The sequence below is a fragment of the Sarcophilus harrisii genome, chromosome 3 (genome assembly GCF_902635505.1).
Source record: "Sarcophilus harrisii chromosome 3, mSarHar1.11, whole genome shotgun sequence".
Taxonomy (NCBI): domain Eukaryota; kingdom Metazoa; phylum Chordata; class Mammalia; order Dasyuromorphia; family Dasyuridae; genus Sarcophilus; species Sarcophilus harrisii.
In genome coordinates, this window is record NC_045428.1 from 303,647,484 (window position 1) to 303,663,011 (window position 15,528).

General features: G+C 35.9%; 1 protein-coding gene across 1 annotated transcript in view; it reads right to left on the reverse strand.

Moving 5' to 3' along the window:
- FBXO40 (F-box protein 40) overlaps positions 1-15,528 on the reverse strand; it is a 46,996-nt gene that overhangs the window by 15,055 nt on the left and 16,413 nt on the right. The gene's annotated exons all lie outside the window — the stretch shown is intronic.

A 15,528-nucleotide genomic window follows, 5' to 3' on the forward strand; every position in this document is an offset into this window, starting at 1 on the left:
TTATAGCACAATAGTTCTCCATCACAATCATATGCTGCAACTTGTTCAGCCATTTCTCAGTTGATGGGCATCTTCTCAATGTCCAGTTCCTTGCCACCACAAAAAGAACGACTATAAATTTGGATCTTAGGCCATTTCCTTTTCTTTGCTCTCTTTGGGACACAGACTTAGTAGTGGTATTGCTAGGACAAGGGATATAAACAATTTTGTACCTCTTTGGACACAGTTCCAAATTGCTTTCAGGAATAGCTGGATCAGTTCAAACTCCACCCACAGTGTATCAATGTCCTGGTTTTTCTGCATCTCCATTATTTGTTATTTGCTTTTTCTGTACAGCATGTATTTTTCCCCCTGAGGCAATTGGGGTTAAGTGACTTGCCCAGGGTCACACAAGTAGGAAGTGTTAAGTGTCTGAGACCAGATTTGAACTCGGGTCCTCCTGACTTCAGGATTGGTGCTCCATCCACTGCACCACCCAACTGCCCCTATAGCATGTATTATTAACAGATACTTTGAACCTCAGCTTCCACATTTATAAAATGAAGGAGCTAGATTTCTTGGCCTTCAGGAAAAGACAAAACACTCTAGGATCTTTATTAAGGAAATCTCACATGGAGTCAGGAAGAATTAGATATGACTGAAATAACTTCAAACAAGAAGTCTTTGCCAGCATCATTCTTTAGAAATATTTTTCCAATTCTATTTGTTGAAATCCTATTGCGTCCTTCAAGACCTAATTGGAGCCTTTGATGATAACCCTTGCCAAATCACCTCTTTTTTCTCTCTGAATTCCTAAAAGACTGAGGGTCTGTAAATCGCTCTTCAAAATGTTTTCAATTCATAGCTTTTTGTGTCTGGTCTTCTCTCTCCTGTTCTGAATCCCTATAAGATCAAGGTCTTCCTTCTTCAAAGTATTTTTCATTATAGCTATTTATGTATGGTCTTATGTCTCTCACTAGATCACAGGTTCTTTAAGGGCAGGAATTCAGACCTAATTTTTCTTTGTAGTCTTCACTGTCCCTGGGCATATTGTAGACTCTAAACAAGCATTTATTGAATGAACAGGTGATGAATTAATTTATCTTCCTTGTTCCTCATACTGGCCATATTGAAGTTCTTTTGAATTATGATGATCTTCAATTCTCACTCCAGTTGGTCAAAACTTGACTATTATCTACACTGTAATGTTCCATCCCTTAGTGGTACAATAAAAATTCATGGGATCCCTTATCTCAATCATTTTCTATTTGTATTTTAATGTATGATCGGTGCTCTCCCAACATCCTTTCATCTCTACTGCTTCCATCTTGGGATCCTGCCATTTTGATGGGTGACGGTCTTACCTGGCCCTCTATTTCAGATGATGAAAGTGAAGCCATTCTTGACTTCTTTCACTACACCCTAGTCATATATTCTCACCAGCTTCCTTGCAGCTATGTGACATTTCTCCTCACCATCCCTTCCATTCTTAGAAGGTCGATATACTTTTTTTTTTTTAACTCACCTTCCCCAATCAGTATTCCACTACATTTGTGATCTCCTTCAATTAGAATAAAAGCTCATTGAGGGCAGGAATTGTCTTTGCTTTTATAATTGTACCTCTAGCACTTAGCACATAGTCATTACTTCCTAAATAAATTTTTTTTCATTCATTCATTTCCTATTTTGTATGTATGAGGTCTCTTTTCCCTCCCTAATTATACTGTCCTGTGTCTGGCTTCATTTATCTCAAACTGACCAATTTATTAAGTTTGTATATTGAAGTCAAATTTAAATCCTTTAGATACCCACAAATTGGATGAGGTCACCTTTGATGTCATCAATACCTGTTAGTATTGTCCAAAAGTTGACAAGGAAACTTTAATGATTATTCTCTTCCCCCACCTCCCAACCCAGATGAACCATATACTAATTATATACTCTATATTTGGTTTTTTGTTTTTGCTGAAACAATTGAGGTTAAATGACTTGTCCAGAATCACACAGCTAGTAACTATTAAGTATCTGAAGCCAGATTTGAACTCAAGTCCTCCTGATTTCAGGACTGGTACTCTATCCACTGCTCCATCAAGCTGCCCTTACTCTGAATATTTAATGAGTGGGAAGGAAACTTAGATTAAGAGTCTATTTGGGCAAAAGCAGTCAAAGTCAGCAGGGAAGTCCAGTGTACGTCTTCATAACTCAAGGAAGTCCAGCAGAATGTTTTGGGGAAGCCCATATGGGTTGATAACATGACCTAACGGCACTATGCAATATATAAAATATTTAGTAAACTATAGGGTTTTTTGGTTTGATGGGGAAGTGGGGGTAGTTTGAAGCTTCAGAGAGGTGAATGGAACAGTGAGCCTAGAGTCATGAAATCTGAGTTCATATCCTGCTACAGTCATTTAATGGCTGTGTAAAACACTAAACTTTTCTTAACCTCAGTTTTCTTAACTAAAAAATGGGGATAATAAAAACACCTACTTCCCAAGGTTGCTGAGGGGAATAAATGAGAATATATATGTATGTATGTGTATATGCACACATATATTCATATATATATATATATGTACTACTTAGCACTGAGTCTGGCACATAGTAGGCACTTAATAAAAGTTTGTTCCCTTCTTCCTTCCCTCAAGTCTTTACATTCTAATCACATTCCATCTTTACAAATTGTAGGTTATTAGCAGGGACTTCTTGGATGTCAGGTAATGGGGCTAAACCTTTTGTTTTGTGATTTCTCTATAGGTTTCTCAGAAAAACAGAAGGGAGATGCCAGTCAGCAGCATGTATAGACCATATCTCCTAGGAGAATTATTCCAAAGTTTATCATGAACTCATTTAGATATTGAAAAGATTACAGGAAGGAAATAGAGAGGATTGAATTAGTCCTTAGGTTTTAGAATAAAAAAAAGAACTTTCAGACCATAATAATGCTAATTACATGAAGTTTATATGATTGTTAATTATATATTATGACTATAATATATTATATGACTATATTATATAATTATATAATAGTTAATATTAATTAGAGGTATATACTATCTACAACTATACTAATTATATTTACTAAGGTCATCAGTGCTTACAGGGAAATTATGAATTTAGGAGAGATGAAAAATCACCAGTGGATCAGCTCTTGTTGCCTTTCTCAGTCCCCCTACAGTGTCTTGTCCTAGATCATGGTAACTGTAGCCCATGCAGGTTATAAGAGTCTCACAGGTCAGAAGAATAATCTCTACCTCTACCCTGCAATTGCTCCCCGCCCCCTTTTTTTTTCTTTTTTGCTGAGGCATTTGGGGTTGAGACTTGCCCAGGGTCACACCCTGCAATTTCTTTTATCTCCAAATGTTGGAAGCCACATTAGCAAAGAGTTTGGCTAGAGTCTGTCAGTTGCCCAAACAAGGGCTTTGTGACAAGATTCTGTCTCTGGATTCTCTCCCTCCTCTATTTTACAATCTTATTTTTTTTTTCCTGGATTTTCTCTTCCTCCTTTAATCCCGTTTTTCTCTTTTCATATAAAGATTTACTATGCCCATTGCTCTTGGGATAGTTGTAGCTCTACGTACAACAATCAGAAGTCAGTAGAGGTCATGGGACCCCTGCTGAAAACCTTTTTCAAAAATACTCTTTGTACTTGGGAAAGAACATTCCACATTATGCAAGACAACTAGGTTTATTATGTCATAGGCTAATCATAGGTGCTCGTTCACCTGCCCATTCTGAAGACATGGCTTCTTGGCACTAGTCTCCCAAGTATTAGGGATGATAAATTGTCCCATATCTCAGTGGAAAGGTCATTTAATGAGCTCTATCCACTACACTTGCAGACATCTAGCTGCAGTCATATTTCCATTTCTAATCAAAGGTCCTACTCATATGACTCTGGCCCAATTCTTTACTCACTATGAACTTTGATGGACTTACAAAGGATGGGGAAATTCATTGTTTTATTCTAATAGTGAAGTAGCTCTCCATATGGATCATTTAACTTACCAATAATCCCCTATACTGGACGAAGAACCATGCTAGATATTGTTGTTGTTTTTGTTGTTATTGTTTGTCCTTCCCTCTGGAAGAGGACCATGACAGCAGAGTCAATTAAATCCAATTCACCTGCATGTCATAGGCACTGAGAATACAAAGGCAAAAAGGAAACAATCCCTACCTAGTTAGGTGATGCAATGAAGAATGATTCACCTGGACTCGGGAAGATGCGAATTCAAATCCAACCTCAGATACTTACTAGCTATGTGATCTTTGGCAAGTCACTTAACTTCTTTCTGCCTCACTTTTTCCAACTGTAAAATGGGGATAATAAATAATACCTACCACCAGGGTTGTTTTGAGGGTAAAATATTATTTTGTAATTTGTAAGATTTTAAACAAATCTGAATTTTATTTTATTTTTATTCAAAGAATATGGAAAAAGGACTGTGTATGGATCCAATAATCCTTATTATGCTCACCTTATTTTTGAAGTATATTTTATATTCAGCACAGTAGTAACAACACTGCCTTGTTTTCTCTGTACCCTTCTGTATACATGTTTAGCTCTCCTCTATGGGTTGTTTTTTAATATGTTTGACTGATGCTCTTTTCTTTCTTTTTGATTTTGCTATTATAACTACCTTTCCCACTCCCACTATCACCCCTGCCACAAGAAGAAAATTACTTCCTTGTTAGTCATGAAAAACAAATGTATTTATTAGTAGTACCTAAAAATATGTGTATTTTACAAACTTTAAGATGCTATTTAAATGCTAGCATTAGTATAACAATAAACGTGCGATACAGTATTCCAATTATGGATACATCATTAGGATCATAAAATCACGGACACATCTAGAGCTCAAAGAGACTTTAGAGGTTATCTTGACCAGTCTCCTTACTTTATAAATGAGAAAACAGTCTCCCACTCTACTTCCCACAGTGATTCACGTAAGGATAGCAGAGCTTAATTTAAGCAAAAGTATTCTGACATTACATCACAAAATTACATATTTCCAAGCTGGAAGAGACATTAAACGTTTTTTGTACCTGAAAAAGAATACTTTCTACTTCATTGTTGACTAGTGGTGACCCAGGCTTGGCTTGAAGACCTCCAGGGAAGAAGGACCCAGTTTCTCTGAAGGCATCCCATTTTGCTTTTAGGCAGCTTCCTAGCAACTAATTAACACTTTTCCCTTGTATAAAGACTGAATTTGCCTGGCTGCCCTACAACATTTCTGCATCTTTCCTCTGAAGTCAAATAGAAATAGTATAAAGCTCCTTCAAATGCTTTAGAGTAACTATCCCTGCTCCTACCTTAGTCTTCTCAATGCTAAACAATTATCTCATTATCCTCATTTGAATCTTACAATTCCTGAACCCAAGACTCTTACCCAGTTTGTTTAGTTTACTCTGTATTATTCCACATACTACTAAGAACAAAATAAAACTTCTCTAGCTGCTTTGGGAAACTGAAATAAATATCAGTAAGATGCAGGAACTATTCAAATGGTAGCAAATAATGTCCTCTGTGATACATATTTAGATGAGGAGAGTAATGTTTCCAGGTTACCTCTAATTTGACTAAATACAAAAATTCCTTCTAATTTGGGTACTCTTCAGATTTCAATGTTATTTTTATAAAGGGATGTGCCCAGACCTGAACACAATATTCTAGATATGGTATGATTTAGGCAGAGTACAGAGGAAACATTGTCTTTTGTATTTTAGATAGCATATCTCACCTTAACATTTTTTTTCTTCTTTTGATTATAAACTTTAAAAAAATCAACAAATCTGAATTTTATTTTATTTTTATTCAAAGAATATGGAAAAAGGACTGTGTATGGATCCAATAATCTTTATTATGTTCACCTTATTTTTGAAGTATATATTATATTCAGCACAGTAGTAACAACACTGCCCGGTTTTCTCTATGCCTTTCTATACATGTTTAGCTCTCCTCTGTGGGTTTTTAAATATATTTGATGGATGCTCTTTTCTTTCTTTTTGATTTTGCTATTATAATTGCCTTTCCCCTCTCACTATCACCCCTGCTACCAGAAGAAAATTACTTCCTTATTTGTTCATGAAAAACAAATGTATTTATTAATAGTACCTAAAAATATGTGTTTAATTCTGTAACATTAGTCCATCATCTCTCTAAGAGATTGAAAGCATGCTTCACCATCGGTGTTCTGGAATCATGATGGTCATTATAATGATCAGAGATCTCAAGTTTTTCATAGCTATTTGTCTTTAAAATGTTGTTACTGTAAATCATTCTCAAGTTTACTTTCAGCTAACTTTACTCTGCATCTGTTCCTAAAAGTCTTTTTAAGTTTCTCAGCATCTTGCCCTTTTGTCATTTCCTATAGTGTGAATTATATTCATATAACAATTTGTGCAGCTATTACCAGTTTCATAGTGACCCAATTTGTTTCTAGTCATTTCCTAAAACAAAAAAGTGCTGTTATAAACATTTTTATACATGGAGATCTTTACCCTTTCTTTGGTCTCTTTGGGTTATATACCTAGTAGTAGTCTTGCTGGGGGAAAAGCATGCATAGTTTAATGATTTTATGGTTGTACTTTCAAATGACTTTCCAGAATTTTTAGACTATATCATAGCTCTACCCACAGGGCATTAATGTTTCTGTCCTTCAATTATCCCCTCAGACAATTGTCACTCTTTCTCTGTTATCTTTGACACTGGGAGGGGGGGGGGGGGGGGGGGGTGGGAGTACAATGGTAGAGTAGTTTAATTTGCATTTTTCTAATTAATTATTTGAAGTGTTTTTAAAAATAGTTGTTGATAGTTTGCATTTTTTCTCTTGAAAGCTGCTTTTTTGTATCTTTGACTGTTTATCTCCTGGAGGATAACTATGTGCTCCTTTCTGCTTCTCAGTCTAACCTAAGATTGTGTTAGCTTTTTGGGGTTGCTGTAGCATACTAATTACTCATTGGGATCTCTTGACTACTATTGAACCACCTAAATTTCCCCTTCATGACCTTGCTTGAGTGATATTCATCACATTTAAGAGGCGACAAATGTAAAACCTTAAGTCTCAGAATATCTCAGGATGTCATTTAGAGATAGACATTCAGTAACATCAACTATGACAATTGGTTTTCCAAATTAACTGAAAAAAAAAAAAAAAGAACAGGAGAATACTAGCCTACGAGTTGAAATCACTAGAAAGAAATATACCTACATATTATATAGTTAATCTATTTTCTGCCTTAGACATTATTTGAACTGTCCTTTTGTGTCAAATGGATCTACATTTTTTATTCTTTCAACCAATTCCATATTCTCCTTTTTAACCTTCCTTTCTGATCTAGGAAATGTCTCTCACAACTCAGGAAATGAGCCTAAACGTCTAACTTATGATGAGCAGAGTGTGTAGGTAGATGCTTAACAATCAGCTTCCCACCTTCCACAAAATATATAATGCAATATATTTTAAAATAAACTTTAAACAGATTAAACTATCTACATTACTAATATTTTCATTATTGCTTTCTCAAGACAATCAATAAGATAATAAATTAAGCCTTGATTTGTATTTTTTTTTCTTATTTATGACATGAAAATGTTCACACTGAAAATTTAATAATCAGCTCTCAGGAACTGGGAATAAGTGGCTCCAGCACACTTCTGTTATGTGACTCCCTAAAGCCATTAGAGAAATGAGAGTATTCCTATCTGAATATGACAGTAATTGTTGTCATAATGTAAATATTTGTCAGAACAAATTAGGATGAACTGAATGTATTATACCAGGGAAATGGAAAGTGAAAAACCCAGATGTGTGACTTTAATTTTTATACTTCCTAGATTTAGTGTTAGAAGGGACAGCAGAAACTGTAATAAAATCCCCTCATTTTACAAGTAAGGAAATTAACACAAAGGAAGGTTTTTAATGACTTGTCCAAGATCAAACAATTCCAGAGGCAAGATTTCCCAACCAAAAGAGAAAAATTATTTGTAGATACTTTTTACTCAGAGGTCTCCACATTGTTGCAATGGCAGCTGTGTGATTCGGTGGACTTGGGGTCCTGACTTGGGGTCAAGAAAATTGAATTTAAATGTGGCCATTACCCTGGGCAAGCAATTTAACCCCTGTTTCCCTCAGGTTTTCATTTGTAAAATTGGGATAATAATAGTACCTACACCAAAGTGATCATGAGGATTGATGGAGAAAATAATTGTTAAAAAACCAAATCAAACCAAAACAAAATAACTATAACATAGGGATAACAACAACACTTACCTTGCAGATTTGGGGGAAAAACCCAACAAGACAATGCATTTGAAGTGCTTTATGACTTGGAGAACCCTATACTGCCTGTTGTTGGCTATTTTTGTTGAATGCCTAATTCATTCTCTGGGCTGACAGAGATGGAATGGCAGCAATGCAAAGTTTGTTGAGAGGTGAATTGGTCCAGACCTTTTGTTTTCATTGGTGTAGGAAATTCCCTCCATTAATGATTACCAGAAAATTCTCTGTAAAAGTTTTAGGGAGTTGCCTCAAAATAAAAAAAATAAAAAAAAACAAGTTTAACCTCAGTTTTTCTGTGGTTAAACTGCTGCTATTTGGGTGGTGTTGTGGGTGTATTGTATTAATATTCTGTCCCTTCTAGTTCACCCTAATGAAAAGAACATCAGATCTGGAATAGGACAGATAGGTTTCAGTCCCAGTCTGTCACTAGTAAATAAATTTTGTCTATATTCCTCCTCCTACCAAGGACTAAAAAAGTAAGAACCAGGGAGCCTCTTACTCGTATAGTTGAGAATGTCTACTTAATAAACATCAGCTTTTGGAATGGAGCTTCAGGTAAGGGCCACCCTAGTGTTCAAAGCCCAGGTAAGATTTCCTCTTGGGGTAGCTGAGCAGCTTAGATTTGGGGCAAGGGAACGATTAGAGAACTATGGTAGCAGCATGCTGGACCTGTTCACCTTCATCTGGAACCTGCATACTATTAGGAGCATATTCCCTTCCCTTGAAGTTCCTAGCTCTTTTTCACTCATAATCAGACTACCCAGAATCAGGACAATGACATGAATTTCTGGGGTCAAATATAGACACCAGGAGAGGGACCACACATGGCTAAGCTGATGAAATCCCCCAACATATACAGTGGGATGCCTGCATCTGCTTTACTTGGGGAGATTATGGGAAGGGCCTTGTCCTTTGTAACACTTGGACTGGACTTTGGCTTTTTCCACCTTCCCCTAGAAGAAGGAAAGGTGACTCCTGAGCTCCAACTTGGACAAGACTTATAATGGTGGACAGAAAAGCTTTCTACCTATTAGGTAGAAAGGAAGATTTTCCTTCCTTCCGTCTCACACTTAGCCTAACTAGTACCTAATTAGCAAGAATAACTAGCTAAAGAATAAGATCTTCTTCTGAATATTTCTTGCTTTTCATAACCAAACTCCCTCCCCCCAAAAAGTTGTTCATATACCTTGACTCTGCTTCCTCTCTTCCCATAAATTTTTCAACTTGGGATCATAAGATCAGGATCCTAGAGTTTTATGGGATCTCCTCATTTTACAGGTAAGGAAACCAACACCCAGGAGGTAAAAATGGTTTTTCCAAAGTTACACATAGTTAGTAAGTGGAAAAGATGGGATTTGTATTTCTGACTCTACTACTCTTTCAACTATCTCTCCTCTTCCAATCTGGCTTCAGGTCTCACCACTTAATTGGAACTGTTCTGTCCAAAGTGTCCAAGCATCTCAAAATTGCTAAATCCAATAGATTTCTCAGGCCTAATCATTCCTCACCTCCAGGAAGGTGACACTGACAGTCCTTCCTGGAAAATCCTTCCTCAAAGACAATGTGAGATGGTTTCAAAAAAAAAAAAAAAGGAACATTAGCAATGGAGGCAGAGAACCCAGGTTCAAATTCCTCCTCTGATGTCATTCCTGGGCCTTCATTTTATCATCTGTAAAATAAAGAGGCTGAACTAAATGGGCTCTATCCACCTTTGCATTCATGATCCCATATGGTACCTCAGCTTTCATGACAATTTTCAAACCCAGTTCTCCTCCTACCTATACAACTGTATATTCTCATTTTCCTTTGCTGTATAATATCTAAAGCTCTCCCTTCTCCTTACACCAAACCTGGGTGTCCCCAGTGGTTCTGTACTACGTACTCTACTTTTCACTTTCTATACTCCTGTAACCTGTGTCCCAAAGTCCATTGATTTGAGATTCTCTTTATTGGTGGAGATCAGTGCTTGACCTCCCATGATCTTTAGTTGTTGGGTTTTTTTTTTTTTTTTGAGTCAATGAATCTCTTCAGATCTTCTTCAAATCTTTTTTGTTAAACATGTCTGTTTGAATCTCTTCAAGTCTTGGGTGCTTTCAGCTTCTAGCTTTGAGAGAGATGTATTATGTCAATTGTATTTCAGATTGTTGAAAGACAATGGAAACAAGCTAGCATGAGAGGAGTTGGCAGTCTCCACCATGTCTGTGTCTTCAGTCTGCTGTATGAGAGACTTCAGGGAACTTCCCCTTGGAGAAAATCTAGGACTCTCTTAGTGCAGCTGAGATATCTCACTTGCAATAGAAGGGCATCTTCACTCTATATTGCCTGGTATGCATTCTCTTATGTATACTTCTCTGATTTCCATTTTGCTATCAATTTGGATGAATGGGTTCCTTTGTTATTTACTATATGTGTACATTCTCGAAATGATATTTGACAGGGAAGGGATCAAGTCTTTGATATAAAGCTTGGGGTCTTGCTTCTCCCAATACTGAACAGCAACCAGAAGTTTAGCTTGAATCCCAAAATTACAGACTAGACTAATAATATTTAAGGATGTATAGATAAATATAATTCTAGCCCAATACCCCTTTTTTTCCAAGGAGAACAGAGTGGCCAAGCTTCACCCTAACTTCCTTTATTCCTTCCTGGAAGGAATAAAACTCTGTTTTGGAGAATAGAGGGTGAGAAAGAAACCATAGTTGATTATTTTGCCTCCCTTTGAATCATACAGGGCACCTCCATGCTACATGAGGAGGGATGGCCTTCATTATGTTCTTTCTTTTAATAACTGTTTGCTACATGAGGAGGGACGGCCTTCATTATGTTCTTTCTTTTAATAACTGTTCTCATTTTTTGTGTTTGGATCCTAAATCTCTACATATAATCATTTTTAATAGCTTTTTATTTACAAGATATATGCATGGGTAATTTTTCAACATTGACAACAGCAAAACCTTTGTTCCAATTTTTCCCCTCCTTCTTCCCACCCCCTCCCCCAGATGGCAGGTAGACCAATACATGTTAAATATGTTAAAGTATATGTTAAATACAATATATGTATATATATTCAAACAGTTATTTTGCTGCACAAGAAGAATCGGACTTTGAAATAATGTACAATTAACCTGTGAAGGAAATCAAGAATACAGGTGGACAAAAACAGAGGGATTGGAAATGCTATGTAGTGGTTCACACTCATTTTGCAGAGTTCTTTCACTGGGTGTAGCTGGTTCTATTCATTATGAACAAGTAGAACTGATTTGGTTCATCTCATTGTTGAAGAGGGCCACGTCCATCAGAGTTGATCATCATATAGTATTGTTGTTGAAGTATGTGATGATCTCCTGGTCCTGCTCATTTCACTCAGCATCAGTTCATGTAAGTCTCTCCAGGCCTTTCTGAAATCATCCTGATGTCTACATATTATCTTAATCGCTTTCTTAACAACTAGTCCCAGATCAAAAACTGCTTGTTAGATATCTCCATTGAAATGTCTCATAGACATTTCAAACTAAATCTCTCCTAAACAGAAATCTTAAAATTCTCCTTCCTCCAAATTTCTTCATAATGTACCATGATCCTTTCTGTCACCCTTACCTCCCCCTCTCTAACATCTTAATAATCTCCAAGTTTTGTTAATCATGCTTCCCCAACAACTTTCTAATCTAGCTTTTCCTCATTTATATGGTCACCAATGAAATTCAGTCCCTTGTTTCCTCTTGCCTAGATTATTGCTACAGTTTCCTACCTGGACTCTCAGTTTTTTATCTTTTTTTGGAATACCTCCATAGATCTGCCAAAATAATCCTTCTAAAACACTTCTTACTGCAGCTAGGTGCTTATAATATATTATTTATGTCATTCTCACTGCTCAAGAAACTTTCTTGGTTCCTTACTATCTATAAGATAAAATATAAATTCCCTGATTTGGCTTTTAAAGTTCTTTACAATCTGGCTCCCATCTATCTATCCAGACATATTTCACACAATTTTCCCTTGTGCTCCATCTAATTGGTTTGCTTGCTATTCCCCAAATTTAATATTCTATCTTCTGCTTCTGGTTCTAGGATATTGGGTTAGTTTGCCTTTGTGATTTCCATCTAGGCTCTTTCTTTGATTATTATTTTCAGGTAGTTCAATAATTCTTTTTTATGTATTTTTTATTATGCCTTTTTATTTACAAAACATGGATGGGGAATTTTTCCTCCTTTCCCCCACTCCCTCCCCTACATGGCAGGTAGTCCAATACATGTTAAATATGTTAAAATATATGTTAAATCTAATATATATATGCATAGTTATACAGTTATCTTGCTGCACAAGAAAAATCAGATCAAGAAAAAAAAAACTGAGAGAAAAAAAAATGTAAGCAAACAACAACAGTAAGAGTGAAAATGCTATGTTGTGGTCCACACTCAGTTCCCACAGTTCTCTCTCTGTGTGTAGATGGCTGTCTTCATCACTGTAGTTCACTAATTCTTAAATTATTCTCCTAAATCTATTTTCTAGGTTAGTTGTTTCTTCTAATGAAATGTTTCATATTTTCTTCTTTTTTTTCATTCTTTTTACTTTGTTTGATTGTTGATGTCTCATCAAGTCATTTAGCTTCCACTTTCTCTAGTCTAATTTTTAAGAAATTGTTTTCTCCAGTGAGCTTTTGTGCCTCTTTTTCCATTTGGATAATTCTGCTTCAAAGAATATAATTTTGTGCCTATTTTGCTATTTGGCCAATTCTGTTTTTTAAGGTATTATTTTCTTGAGTATTTTTGTGCCTCTTTTGCTAACCTGTTAATTGTCTTTTCAAAATTCTCTTTTCTTGTTTTCATTTCTTTATCAAATCTTTCTTCTATAACTCTTGTTTGATTTTGAAAAATTTTTTAGCTCTTCCAGGAATTCTTGTTGGTTTTGTATTTAATTCACACTGTTCTTTGCTTTGCTTATAACTATTTTTTTTAAAAATTAAAAAAAGAAAATAATGATTTTGATTTTTTTATCTTGATCTTCCCCGTCATCAGAATAGCTTTTTATGTTCAAGTTCTTTTTTTTCCTGTTGGTTTATTTTTTTCAGCCTATTTGAATTTTATGTTATGTCCTTGGCATGGGATTTGGAAGGGAGAGAAGGGTGCTATCCCAAGCTTCAGGGTTTTTTGTATTGTTGTTTTCATAAGTTTTTGGTGCTTCCAAATGGAGTGATCCTGGGAGAAGTGTAATCACTGCTCTCCTGATCTCTACCCAGAAAGGGCCCCGATCCATTGGGAATTATAATGGATACTGTTCCTTATGTCCCTGGTTCCCTCAAGACCAAAAGTATTCCTTTCTTAATCCATGATTCAGAAGGGAGTTTAGGCAATAGAGTTGCCAAACAGCTTCCAGTCCTGCATCCAGTGCTAGCATAGGAATTCCCCATAATCTTTTTCTGACCAGTTTCCAGATCCCTTTGCCATCTCTGACTTGAGATCCTCCGAAGTATCTTGTGCTTCTGTTGCCACCATTAAAACCACTACTAGTGCTGCATCCACATGGGCTCTGGATCAAATTCTACCTCCTGTCATAGATCTCTCCTTCTGACCTTCTAAATTGTCTCTAGAGGGAAAAATATCCTACCCTGACCTTTTGTTGACTCTGCCACTCCAGAATTTGACTTGAGGTGTTATTTTAAAGTTGTTTGGAGAGGAATGTTGGGAGGACTTGGCTAAGTGCTTCCTCTCTACTCTACCATCTTCACTTGTGCTGCATTTTGGAATAAGAAGGAGATCCTATGGTGGAGGTTGAGAAAGAATCAGTTCAGACATGGGGGATGGTTGATACAAAGATTAAGATAAAGAATGGGAAATGGCATGTGTGAGGAACAGAGAAAAGGCCATTTTGACTAGATCATAGAGTTCAGAGCAGAACATAGTGAAACTAAAAAGATAGATTCGGACAAGGTCGTGAAGGCCTTTATAAGCTAACTGGAAAATTTATACTGTATAAAACTATATATATATATATAAACTGTATAATGTATTATAATGCAAAATGAAGCAAATAGGTAAAAAAAAGAATAAGGAATGAAAAAGACCATAAGATTTGTCAATAAAAGTAGTATTAATAACTTTGAAGAGATCATTGTCAGCTGTGAAACCAGAAACCAGAATACAATGGTTTGAGAAGAGAGAAGAAAGAAAGGGAGACAAATGAGTGTTTTTTTTTTTTTCTAGGAGTTTGGCTCAGAAAGGGAAAAAATATGGAATAATTCTTTGAGGATATGGTGGGGTCTAGTAAAAACTTATTTTAGGGCTGGGGGATACTTGGACATTTTTGAAGGCTATTAGGAAGGAACTAGTAGATAAGATAAGGAAATATTGAAGATTATTGAGAGAGGAGGGATGATTGATGTAATCTGCTGGAGAACACAGGAAGGGATAATATCAAGGGCACATGTTGGTAATTGTTAGAGATGACAAACAAGGAAAAAGTAGGGGATGATATAAGAGATTCTGAAATGAAACAAAAGGGGAGAAGTTCACATTAAATGATCTAAATTTTCCTAATAAACTTCAAGGCAAAGTATTCATCTAAGAGGGAGACAGGAGAAATGTGAAAGGTTTGAGTAGAAAAGAGGTTTGGGAAAAGTTTTATAGTGAGTGACATAGGGAATTAATTAGGGAAGAATAAGATTGCCTTGCTCTAGTGAGAGCCCAGCTGAAGTTGTATCATACAAATTTATATAATACAACTCATTGGAGAGTATAGTTGTAAATAAAAACTAGGAAGAGGAGTTTCTAGAATCAGAAGACTCAGGTTCAAAACCTGTACCTGATATTATCTATGGAACTTTGGGTAAATCACTTAATCTCTCTGAGTCTCAGGTTCCTAATCTATAAATGAAGGGTTAGACTAGATAACCTCTGAGGTGTCTTCATCTATAATCCTATGTTCCTGCAATCCATATAAATCCATAATTTCTGGATTTATATCAAGAATGAAGGTTGGTTCAATGTAAAGAAAACTACAAAAATGATAAAGTATGTTAGTAATAAAAACAAAAATATACTTGATTATATCATTAGATGTTTTTTAAAAGCTTTAAAAAAAACCAAAATTCAATTCTCATTCTAAAAATCATAAAGAATTCTCAAGACTCTGAACTTGTCAAAGCTTTCAAGCCAACTAGTTCTGAGGATTTGAAAGTTTTTAGTGTTTCCATGGTGGTGTAATCCTTGGAGAGATATGATCATTGCTCTCTTGGTCTGCACTCAGAAGGACCCCTGATCCTTCATAA